This window comes from Gossypium arboreum, chromosome 7, assembly GCF_025698485.1.
Source record: "Gossypium arboreum isolate Shixiya-1 chromosome 7, ASM2569848v2, whole genome shotgun sequence".
In the NCBI taxonomy this organism is placed as follows: domain Eukaryota; kingdom Viridiplantae; phylum Streptophyta; class Magnoliopsida; order Malvales; family Malvaceae; genus Gossypium; species Gossypium arboreum.
The window spans coordinates 11,523,899-11,536,632 of NC_069076.1; the positions used below are offsets into that span (position 1 = coordinate 11,523,899).

The 12,734-nt window shown below is 49.4% G+C and overlaps 1 non-coding gene and 1 pseudogene across 1 annotated transcript; both read right to left on the bottom strand.

Annotated features, from left to right (window-relative positions):
- Positions 1-8,784: 8,784 nt before the first annotated feature.
- LOC128295761 (28S ribosomal RNA) lies at positions 8,785-12,000 on the bottom strand (annotated as a pseudogene).
- Positions 12,001-12,039: 39 nt separating this feature from the next.
- Positions 12,040-12,195, bottom strand: LOC128296082 (5.8S ribosomal RNA). Its single transcript, XR_008286630.1, has one exon. It is a non-coding gene; the product is annotated as a 5.8S ribosomal RNA (ribosomal RNA).
- Positions 12,196-12,734: the final 539 nt, after the last annotated feature.

Below are 12,734 nucleotides of genomic sequence, written 5' to 3' on the forward strand. Positions count from 1 at the left end.
GTTCTATATACTTTATGACAAAACAACAACATCATCGAAGCAACGACACCGCGAACGCAAAATGACAAGAGATGTGTCCCTTTTTCATTTCGATTCCTTGGCGTGATTCGCGCGGGGTTTGTTCATTTTGCATCAAGAAGTTGATCCCGACATCTCACCCCACCCAATGGGCAAAAGGGATGACAAGACCGCCGCTCGACACGCGGGGTGGGGACAGTAACGATGCACCCACACCACCTCCGATGTTGTATACAACGCGTTCACGGGTCGCTCGCTAGGCGTGTTTCGATAATGATCCTTCCGCAGTTCACCTACGAAACCTTGTTACGACTTCTCCTTCCTCTAAATGATAAGGTTCAGTGGACTTCTCGCGACGTCATGGGCAAATAACCGCCCACGCCGCCGGATCCCAACACTTCACCCACCATTCAATCGGTAGGAGCGACGGGCGGTGTGTACAAAGGGCGGGGACGTAGTCAACGCAAGTCGATGACTCGCTTACTAGGAATTCCTCATTGAAGACCAACAATTGCAATGATCTATCCCCATCACGATGAAATTTCAAAGATTACCCGGCCTCATTGGCCAAGGCTATAGACTCGCTGATTACATCGAGAAGCGGCGCTCGCCCGAACATCTAAGGGCATTACGCACTGTTATTGCCTCAAACTTCCGTAGCCTAAAAGGCCATAGTCCCTCTAAGAAGCTAGCCATGAAGGATCACCTCCGTAGCTAGTTAGCGGTCGAGGTCTCGCTCAGAACTAGCGGAATTAACCAAACAAATCGCTCCACCAACTAAGAACGGCCATGCACCACCACCCATAGAATCAAGAAAGAGCTCTCACCTATCAATCCTTACTATGTTTGGACCTCGTAAGTTTCCCGTGTTGAGTCAATTAAGCCGCAGCTCCACTCTTGGTGGTGCCCTTCCGTCAATTCCATTAAGTTTTAGCCTTCCGACCATACTCCCCTAACCCAAAGACTTTGATTTCTCATAAGGTGCCCATGAGTCCTAAAAGTAACATCCGCCGATCCCCGGCTCAGATCGTTTATGGTTGAGACTAGGACGGTATCCGATCATCTTCGAGCCCCCAACTTTCGCTCTTGATTAATGAAAACATCATTGGCAAATGCTTTTGCGCTTGTTCATCTTTCATAAATCCAAGAGTTTCACCTCGACTATGAATACTGAATGCCCCTTGCTCGAGGGGGCCACGCGTGGGGCAAATGGATCTCTACCCTTAAAGAGCTAAAAACTTCGTCAATCTGATACCAGGCAACGTTCTTTTTTTTTTTGAAAGAAAAACGACCCAAAGGTCTACCTTATTTTATAGCATCTTTAAGAATAATATTATGGATATCCAAAGGATAATCCATATTAAAATATACATCACACTTATTCGTAATAGCTAATTTACACAAATAATCACCACTGATTTCTATTCTGATTTATCCAAATAATTTGGACCGAATGAAAATTTTAAATGCTTCGCACTCTTGCTTAATACTTGGCCCAAGATGGTAATATCCTCAAGTCCTCTTATGAACCTTGTTGACCAATACGGCTACTGTCGATTCCGTAATTAGTCGAGTCAAATTTAATTTTTCGCTAACTTTATTCCTTCTTTAAATGCCTCCAAACAAATTTCCAACCAACGTCCAAAGTTTCTTCCCTCAATTTATAGCATCCCGCCAGACAAAACCATCGTGGTCTCTAGCGATTACGCCAAATCCATCAAGCATCCTTTAGAAACCGCAGCAATCAACATTCACTTTGATATAGCCATTTGGAGGCTTTTCCTCACTCGCTCGTCTCAATCGGGAGAAGACCGGAGGTTCAAGAAGTTAAAGATTCTAAAATCTTCACTTAAAGTACTTCCCTTTCCCAAATCATCACCGCAGCATCCATCTTTCCATTAAAAACCATATTGTTTCTATCATTCCAAATTGCTCCAGAGAAGGGTTAAGAAGTCGCAGCAGCTTTATTATCGAGCTCACTAAACACATCTTCAAGCCACCGACATGCTTAATGTAATCCCTTCCAAAGAATCATATTTAAACCTCCAAATGACAAGGACTTCACGAGCCTTAGAGCAGTCTTTCAGCGTATGAATCAGCGTCTCTTCTCGGCGTTGGCATCTCGGACAGGTATTATTAAACCCCTGGCGAATACAAGCAATATTATCAAAAGTTGGGAGGATATTGTGACCAATTCTCCAGCTAAAAATTTTAGTCTTTGGGAGCAGTTGTAATTTCCATATGGAGCGCCAAAAAAATCTATGGGGACCGAAACCAACTTTCTTAAGAATCATCCAGGAGTACGCCGATTTGGTAGTATAAATGCCATGCGGGTTTTGAATCCACGTCCTGGTATCTTTGATACCATTATGAGAAATGGGCAAATTGCAAATGCAAATCCCCAAAGTATCACCATAAATCTCAACCACCTCTCCGCTTCCACCTCCCGCTTTTCGTGGTCCCACAAATCTTTGACCTTTCTCTCATTATTAGCAAAAGGAGACCGACACACCGACTCTCCTATAATGCCTTCGACCCCCAATGGTCCCGCCTAAGATCAATCTTATTTCCATCGCCCACGTGCCATATAAAACCGCTTTTTAGCGCATCAACCGCCTTTGGCTATGCTCTTCCAAGTGAAAGATGGTTTATCACTGCTTGTATCTAAACACGTCCCCATCCGGAAATACTTGGCACTTAACACTTTGAAGCATAACGTGTCCTCTGGGTCATAAGCCTCCAAACCCATCCGCCAAGTAGAGCCAAATTGAATGATGTAAATCCCAAAGCCCATGCCTCCCATTCCCTTCGGATAACACAATTTTTCCCAGGTCATCATTGCCCACCCCCGTGCTTTGTCTTTATTATTCCACCACATCCGTCCAGGTTTCGAATGAAGGTCTTCGATAATGCCTTTTGGGGCCAGAAAAACAAAGAAAGCATACGTCGGATTAGCTTGAACAATGGCTTTGATAAAAACCTCTTTCCCACCGTAAGATAATAAACGTTTTGACCAGCTATTTATTCTGCAATTGCAACGATTAAGAATGTTAGTAAAAGCTAATGATTTTTTTCTACTAACAGGTAACGGTAACCCTAAGTAACTATCTAGCTTATCAACAATACGCATGCCAAGCATGGAGCTAAATAGTTGCCTTTGGGCCAACGGAGTATTCGGGCTAAACATAATCATAGATTTATCTTTATTAACCTCTTGACCCAAATCACAATTGAAGTTTGAAATAATATTCACCATTTCCTCCACATCCCTTTTTTTATTACGAATAAAAAGGAGTGCATCATCGGCAAAAAAAAGGTGATTAATACGAGGCCCATTTATGCTAGCCCGAACTCCCTTAAGCACATTGTTTTTTTGAGCACGAATTAACATTTTTGAAAATACTTCCATGCAAAATAAAAAAAGGTAAGGAGAGAGAGGATCCCCTTGTCTTAAGCCTCTTTCCGGTACAATCGTCTCGGAGAGGGTAGAATTGCATTTGACAACATAACGGACCGATCGAACGCATCTCATTATTTTAGTCACCCATTCATTTGCGTAGCCCATTTTCTTCATCACCTCTTCAATAAATTGCCACTCCACTCGATCGTACGCTTTGCTCATATCGAGCTTAATTACGAACCCCTTGTTTGGCCCGTTCTTTGTACTTTGGAGATAGTGGACTAACTCATGGGCAATTAAAATGTTGTCGTGGATCATCCTCCCTGGAACAAAAACGCTCTGATTTTGGCTAATGCAAGATGGGAGTGTTTCCTTCAGGCGATTTGTGAGCACCTTGGCAACGATTTTATACACCACCCTACAAAGGCTGATCGACCTAAAATTAGTCATATCCACCGGCTCTTTAATTTTAGGGATTAAAACAATAATAGTATCATTTATACAATCCACATTTTTAACACCCCTAAGAATATCATGACACAGCTTAATAATATCTTCCCCACCACTTCCCGCTTTCTTTAAAAAATTCCCGACAAACCGTCAATTCCTGAGCTTTCCTAGGATCCATTTGATTAACGCTTCCTTAATTTCGCTTTTCCGTAAAGTCCTTCAAAGAATCATCATTTTCTTCACTGTAATACGACTCTCAACATAATCAAGGTTTATCATAGTATTAGAATTTAAATTGGATTTGAATAACTTTTGAAAATACTCCCGATCGCTTTGCCGATATTCGTCGTGTTCTCTTTCCAAGAATTCATCCATATCTTTAAACCTAGCAATGTTATTTTTTCCTTCGCTTGTGGCTCTCACATGAAAAACCGGGTATTCCTATCCCTTCTTTTAACCATTGATCTTAGAGCGCCGGGCCCAATATTTCTCCTCTTCATCGAACGACTTGCCCAACTTTATTCTCAAAGCTTTGAGCTTATTACTCGCATACGCACTTCGGCTATCAATGACGTTGTTTATATTTGCCTCGCAGGTACCCATCCGTTACGCATTTGTTTAAGCTTCTTATATTGCCATCCACCAAGCTTTTTACCCACCATCTCGATCTTTCCCATAACATCCGTGGAACCTTTCGCCACGCCCTTTATGATATTCTTTGCTTCCACATTTTAGCCCAAAGAATGTCGATTTAAAACAAAGCCTAGGATCTCTATGTCTATCTCTCGGCTTCCGTCCTTCAAGATCTAAAATGATGGCATCGTGGTTTAAGTAGATTGACGGATCACCTTGGTTTCCATAAAGGGAACCTCGCGACATCATTAGCGTACATTAAGAACCGGTCAAGTCTCTCCTTAACCAACGCCGCACCATCCTCGTTATTAACCCTGGTAAACCATCCATTATCAGTTTGCAAATCCACCATTGAGAGCTCATCGACAACCTCCCGGAAGTCCTCCATTAGAACACGTGGCTTTCTCCTACCCCCTCTTTTTCCGCATTGTCGAGAATAGCATTGAAATCACCCCAATGATCCATTTCTCCTAATGATCGACCCACCCTTCTCAAAGATATTCCACGAGCACTCGCCTTTTGTTTGGTTCGGCATTTCCATAGAATCTCGTGAACCGAATGGGATTGTCATTCTCCAGCTTGATTATCGAGTCAATGTGATTACTGGAATATGTTTGAACTTCGACCTTATCACTTTCCTTCCACATCATGACCAGTCCACCACTTTTGCCGCTCGCGTAATGTACCAAGCATCCTTCCATATTACACCCATCATGTAATGTAAGAGAATTTATTAGCATTAATTTTTGTTTCACTAAGGAAGACTATATCAGGGTCATTAGCAACGAGCATTTGCTTTAATTCACGGGCTGTCGCTGGGTTACCAATCCCACGACAGTTCCAGCAGAGAATCTTCATTGGTTTTCTCCCCCACGTATCTTTTTCCTTTGAGACGCTAAAGTTGCCAGGACAAAGATAGAGCTTATCCCTTATCGACTCCCTCGAACCGTCAAGAAAAGAGACGAAAATTCACCCCGTAAAGCTTGAACGTGATGATCTTCGATCTTTCGTCAAAGAACGACCAAGAAACCAAAACCAACCAGAAAGAAAGAAGGTGGGCTCGCCGGAAAGCCAACCCGCCGACCCCGGGATTCAGCGCTCGAGCAAGAAAAATGAACACCACAGCCCAAGGAACCTAAATCATGCAGAGATGGCACCCACCAGCGGAAGCCCAGCTCCCCAAGGAAAAGACGAGAGGCACTCCCCAAGAAACCAACCTGTACAAAGAAAAGAAACAGAGAAACCAAGCTTTGCGAAAAACCCGAAACAAGCCAACCAAAATAAACGAATCAACAGGAGAACCCTCAGCATACAGAAACCATGCGATATCTCGACATCTGAACAAATAAAAGACAGCCATGGAAAAGGCGACAACCCAGCAAGAGCAATGAAGAAAACCTCACTGGAAAAAGAAAGCGATCAGCTTAATATAGATCACTAAACAGGACACAAAATACATAGAACCCTGCATGCATGAAACATGCAATTTGTACGTCGGGAAATAAAGAAAAACCCCACTTTCATACGGATGCATAAAAAGAACGAGGAAAAGTCGCAAGAAGGAAAAGAACCCGGCCACCGTGGGGCCCCCAGCGCACAAACCAGCAATCAAGCACCAAATACAATAAACACAAATACAAAACCAAATGAATAAAAAACCAATGAAAAGTAAAACGGACAAAAGTCACCGTAAAGAAAGAAGCGAAAGCTCTGCAAGAAACGTCTTGTCAGACCAGGAACACCGCCAGAAGCCTATCGCATCAAAGTAAAGGCACCGTACAACAACCATCCAAAGCAAAACGATAACAAAACTCATAAACAATCCACATAAACAAATGAAACACACTCAGAATCCACCCCAACTGCCATAACATTCAACCGAATAAGGCAGACACACACACGAAAACAAGAACAGAAATCGCCCAATTCTTGGAGAAAAAACACGCACGCATACGCTCTACCAGGCTACCAGGCCCCTATACCAGGCAACATTCGTATGTCTGAAGCGGGGACACTTTTCTTTAGCCCGCACATCTAAGCCACCAGGTGCCCTCGCCGCCGAGGCACCCGCACATCCAACGCCCTAGGTTGCCGATGGTGTCCGAGGCTCCGACATCCAAGCACCAAGGTGCCAATGCTTCCGACGCCCAGACATCCAAGCACCAAGGTGCCAATGTTTGCCGAGGCTCCAAGACATCCAAGGCACCAAGGTGCCGATGGTGCCCGAGGCTGCCGCACGACCAAGGGCCGAGGTTGCCGATGATGTTCGAGGCTCCCGGACATCCAAGCACCAAGGTACCGATGGAGCCCGAGGTTCCATCACGATCAAGGCCTAGGTTGCCGATGGTGCCCGAGGTTCTCGCACGATCAAGGCCCAGGTTGCCAATGGTGCCCGAGGCTCCCGCACGACCAGGGGCCTAGGTTGCCGATGGTGCCCGAGGCTCCCGCACATCCAAGGGCCTAGGTGCCGATGGTGGCCGAGGCTCCCGCACGACCAAGGGCCTAGGTGCCGATGGTCTCGAGGCTCTCGCACGACCAAGGGCCTAGGTTGCCGATGGTGCCCGAGGCTCCCGCACATCCAAGCTCCAAGGTGCCGATGGTGCCCGAGCCTCCCGCACGACCAAGGGCCTAGGTGCCGATGGTGCCCGAGGCTCTCGCACGACCAAGGGCCTAGGTTGCCGATGGTGGCCGAAGCTCCTACACGACCAGGAGCCTAGGTGCCGATGGTGGCTGAGGCTCCCGCACGACCAAGGGCCTAGGTTGCCGATGGTGACCGAGGCTCCCGCACGACTAGGGGCCTAGCTTCCGATGGTGCCCGAGGCTCTCGCACGACCAAGGGCCTAGGTTCCGATGGTGCCCGAGGCTCTCGTACGACCAAGGGCCTACGTTGCCGATGGTATCGAGGCTCCCGCGCGACCAGGGGCCTAGGTTGCCGATGGTACCCGAGGCTCCCGCACGACAAACGTCCTAGGTTGCCGATGGCGTCCAAGGCTCCAGCACGTCCAAGCAGCAATGTACCGATGCTCCCACACCATCAACGTCCTAGGTTACCAAGGGTGCCTGATGTTCCGGTACGACCAAGGGCCCAAGGTGCCGGAGGATCTTGCTCCAAAAGGGGAGGGACCGGGATGATTCAAAAGGGGAGGGACTTGGGGGAAGGACCGGGAAGACTTGTAGCTTCGTTTTCGATATTCCGAGATGGCTCGCCAGAGCACCGTCAGGATGGCTTGCCGGAGCACCGCCGGGATGGATCGCCGGAGCACCGCCGGGAACCTAACCGGCGATGGGGGGCGCCGCGGGGCCAAAGGTGCCAGGGGCTCTTATTGCAAAAGGGAAGGGACAGGGACGATTCATTCATTATTGGGTACCGAACATGTAACGGTATCCGAATTCTACCTTTTGGGATTGGGGAGGGACTCGTTGCGCCGTTTGTGTATCCCGGGATGGCTCGCCGGATCATCGCCGGGATGGATCGTCGGAGCACCGCCGGGAACCTAACCGGTGGTGGGGGGGCACCGACGTCCGGGCATGCGATGGGCATGGGCAGTGCCCTGGATAACCCCTGGCTGCTCAATATCACTTCCCCCCTAAAGAGCTAAAAAAACTTGGTCAATGTGCTACCAGTCGACATTCATGTGTCTGAAACAGGGACAGGTTTCAGATGTCTGAAACAGGGACACTTTTTTCAGCCTAACGCTCCCGCAGATCTGAGGCACCAAGGTGCCGATGTTACCGGATGACCCGCACCATGGGATGGCCTACGTTGCGGATGTTGCCCGAGGCTCCCGTACATGCCTGAAATGGGGGCAAGTTTTTTTTTACGCCACTTACACTTAGTATTTTTAATTGAAAATTTTTTCTATTGGCCCAAAAGAAATACAAGAAGCCGAATGAAATATGGCATGATGGCACGGTAGATAATTGAACAAGTGCTCGGGCCGCCAACAGTTGGGGGCTCGCACTCGCACCACCACGGCCCCCGCTGTGCGATGTTTCCCGAGGGGGCGGCACGGCCAAGTGTTTAACTTAGAAATTTTTTCTGTTGGCCCAAAACAAATACAAGAAGTATGGCATGGCATGGCACGGCACGGCAGAAATTTGAACAAGTGCTCAGACCGCCAACACTTGAGAGCTCACACCCGCACCACCACGGCCCCCGTTGTGCCATATTTCCCGGGAAGGCACGGCCAAGTGTTTAACTAACTCCTTACACTAAGTCCCCACTTGGGGACCCTGTACGGACGTGCAAAAGAACAAGGGTGGATCGAAGGAGATGGGGAAGGATTAATCGAGCGACAAAGGGTCAATCTCGGTGGATCGTGGCGCAAGGCCACTCGCCACTTACAATACCCCGTCACAGATTTAAGTCGCCCGCAAAGGATTCTACCCGTCGCTCGATGGGAATTACGCCCAAGGAGGCGCCCGGACTTGTCCGCCGCGGTCGCCGCACCTACGACCGTGCCCTTAGGGGCCAAAGGCCCTCTGCATGGGTCGACAATCGGGCGACGGGCGCGTATGTCGCTTCTAGCCCGGATTCGACTTAGAGGCGTTTAGTCATAATCCAAATAAGACGGTAGCCGGCGCCATCGGCTTTTCAACCAAGCACGATAACCAATTGTGCGAATCAACAGCCTTCCTCTCGTATTAGGTTGAATTATTATTGCGACGTGGCCATCAAGAGGTAAAACTAACTTTGTCTCACGACGGCCTAAACCCACCACGCTCCCTATTGGTGGGTGAACAATCCAACACTTGGTGAATTTCGCTTCATAATGATAGGAAGAGCCGACGTCAAGGATCAAAAAGCAACGCCGCTTATGAACGCTGGCGCCACAAGCCGCTTATCCTGTGGTAACTTTTCCGACACCTCTAGCTTCAAATTTCAAGGTCTAAAGGATCGATAGGCCACCCTTTCACGGTTCAGATTCAGATCGGAAATCGTAATCAAAGGAGCTTTTACCCTTTTGTTCCACACGAGATTTACGTTCTCGTTGAGCTCATCTTAGGACACTGCGTTATCTTTTAACGGATGTGTTTGCCTCAAATTAACTCCCTACCCGACAATGTCTTCCGTCGGATCGGTGGCAAGCCGACCTTGGGTCCAAAAAGGGTCAGGCTCGACCTCGATTCACTAATAAGTAAAATAACGTTAAAAGTAGTGGTATTTCAATTTACCGAGAGCTCCCACTTATCCTACACCTCTCAAGTCATTTCACAAAGTCTGACTAGAGTCAAGCTCAACAGGTCTTCTTTCCTCACGATTCTCGCCAAGCCCGCTCCTTGGTACGTGGTTTCACCGGATAGTAGAGCAGGACACGATGGGAATCTCGTTAATCCATTTATGCGCCACTAATTAGATGACGAGGCATTTGGCTACCTTAAGAGAGTCATAGTTACTCCCGCCGCTTAGCCGCTTGGTTGAATTTCTTCACTTTGACATTCGAGCATCGCGTAAATCACATTCCGTGAGCATCCGTAGGGACCATCGCAATGCTTTGTTTTAATTAAACAATGGATTCCCTTGTCCATACCGAGCTCGAGTCGATTGTTCGTCGCCGGGAAGGCCCCAAGAAGCCGTTCCCATCCGTCCCTCGGCCAAGACGCGGTGACCCGCTCTCTGCGGAAGCAACTCAAGCAATGGCACCAAAGAATGATGGGTTCGGATCGGGACCCCGTCTCAAATTTCTCGAGCCAATCCTTTTCCCGAGGTTACGGATCCATTTTGCGAATTCCCTTGCCTACATTGTTCCATTGACCGTAGGTCGCTCACCTTGGAGACTGATGCGGTTATGAGTACGACCGGCGAGGATCGGCACTAGGTCCTCCGGATTTTCAAGGGTCGCCGGCGCACTGACACCACACGATGTGCGGTGCTCTTCCCACCATCGACCCTACCTCCGGTGAGCTGCTTCCATGGTGGGCGTGCCGTTAAACGTAAAAGATAACTCTTCCCAAGGCCCCGCCGACGCCTCCAAACTCCCCACGTTGCCGCCATCCGCCGCGTCCTTGCTCAGAATTTTAACCCGATTCCTTCGGCTCATGGCTGAACGTGCTATCGGACGGGCTTCCCGCCTCTTGGGATCGACTAACCCATGTGCAAGTACCGCTCACATGGAACCTTTCCCCTTCGCCTTCAAAGTTCTCATTTGAATATTTGCTACTACCACCAAGATCTCGCACCGACGGCCGCTCCGCCTGGGCTCGTGCTCGGGTTTCTTGGCGATCGCCGCCCTCCTACTCATCGGGGCTCGGCTCTTGCCCCAACGGTAGTATAGGTCGCGCTTAAGCGCCATCCATTTATGCCTAGTTGATTCGGCAGTGAGTTGTTATACACTCCTTAGCGGATTTCGACTTCCATGACCACCGTCCCGCTTGTCTTAATAGACCAACACCCTTTGTGGGTTCTAGGTTAGCCTTGCTTGGGCACTATAACCAAGCTTCCTGTCATCCCAAGATCGCCGCTCGCTACCAAAATGGCCCACTTGAGCTCTCGATTCGTGGCACACACTCAACAAGCGGCCGCGACCGTCCTACCTATTTAAAGTTTGAGAATAAGTCGACGGCGTTAGCCTCGATGCCTCTAATCATTGGCTTTACCCGATAGAACTCGCTAAGGGCTCCAAATATCCCGAGGGAAACTTCAGAGGAACCACCACGAGACAGTTCGATTAGTCTTTCGCCTCTATACCCAAGTCGATTTAACGATTTGTACGTCAAGATCGCTGCGGCCTCCACCAGAGTTTCCTCCGCTTCGCCCGCCAGCATAGTTCACCATCTTCGGGTCCCGACAGTATGCTCTCCTCGAACCCTTCTCGGAAGATCAAGGTCGGTCGGCGGTGCACTCGTGAGGATCTCGCCAATCGCCTTGCACCTTACGGGTTTTCTAGCCCGTTAACTAGCACACATGTCGACTCCTTGGTCCGTGTTTCAAGACGGGCGAATGGGGAGCCCGCAGTCGACGCCAGAGCATGCAGTGCCGGCACCCCGAGAAGCGCGCGGCCGGATCCCACGATCGAGGCGATGACGCTCCACAAGCGTATCAAAGGCCCGAGCTTGGGCCACCGCCACGACCCGCGATCGGTTCACTCCCGAGCCGACGGCAGACGGCCTCGCCGCCCACATCCGTCCCGTGGCGCATCGCCGCCTATCCGCTTCCCTCCCGATAATTTCAAGCACTCTTTGACTCTCTTTCAAAGTCCTTTTCATCTTTCCTCGCGGAACTTGTTCGCCATCTGTCTCTCACCAAGATTTAGCCTTGTATGCACTTTACCGCCCGATTAGGGCTGCATTCCCAAACAACCCGACTCAGAGACAGCAGCGCCATGGTGCGACAGGTCCGAGCACGACGGGGCTCTCACCCTCTCCGGTGCCCCTTTCAAAGGGACTTGGGCCCGGTCCACCGCTGAGGACGCTTCTCCGACTACAATTCGAACACCGGTGGCGCCCGATTCTCAAGCTGTGAGCGCACGGGAGGCTAATTTCCACCCGCGGTCCAATCGAGTCCCGAGGGATCGGGGTTAGATGGGGGCGACGATGCGTGACACCCAGGCAGACGTGCCCTCGGCCTAATGGCTTGGGGCGCAACTTGCGTTCAAAGACTCGATGGTTCACAGGATTCTGCAATTCACACCAAGTATCACATTTCGCTACGTTCTTCATCGATGCGAGAGCCGAGATATCCATTGCCGAGAGTCGTTCTATATACTTTGCGACAAAACAACAACATCACTGAAGCACTGACACCGCGAACGGTGCGGCGACAAGAGATGTGTCTGAAACAGGGATACTTTATGGTGCCGATGCTTTTGCACCAACGGGGGCCCAAAATTAGCTTTGGTGCTCGACCCTCCCGCACATCTGATGCACCAAGGTGCCGATGCTACCCGATGCTCCGACACATCAAAGGGGCCAGTGGTGCCCGATGGCCCTGCACCACGGGATGCCACACGCTGCCGATAGTGTACGAGGCTACCGCACGACCGGGGCCCAAAGGTACCGGAGGCTCTTGTTGCAAAAGGGGAGGGACAGGGACGATTCATTCATTGTTGGGTACCGAACATGCAACGGTATCCGAATCCTACCTTTGGGATGATTCATTTAATTTTAGGTATCGATCATGTAACGGTATCCGAATTCTACCTTTCGGGATTGGGGAGGGACTCGTTGCGCCGTTTTGTATATCCCGGAATGGCTTGCCGGATCATCGCCGGGATAGATCGTCGGAGCACCGCCG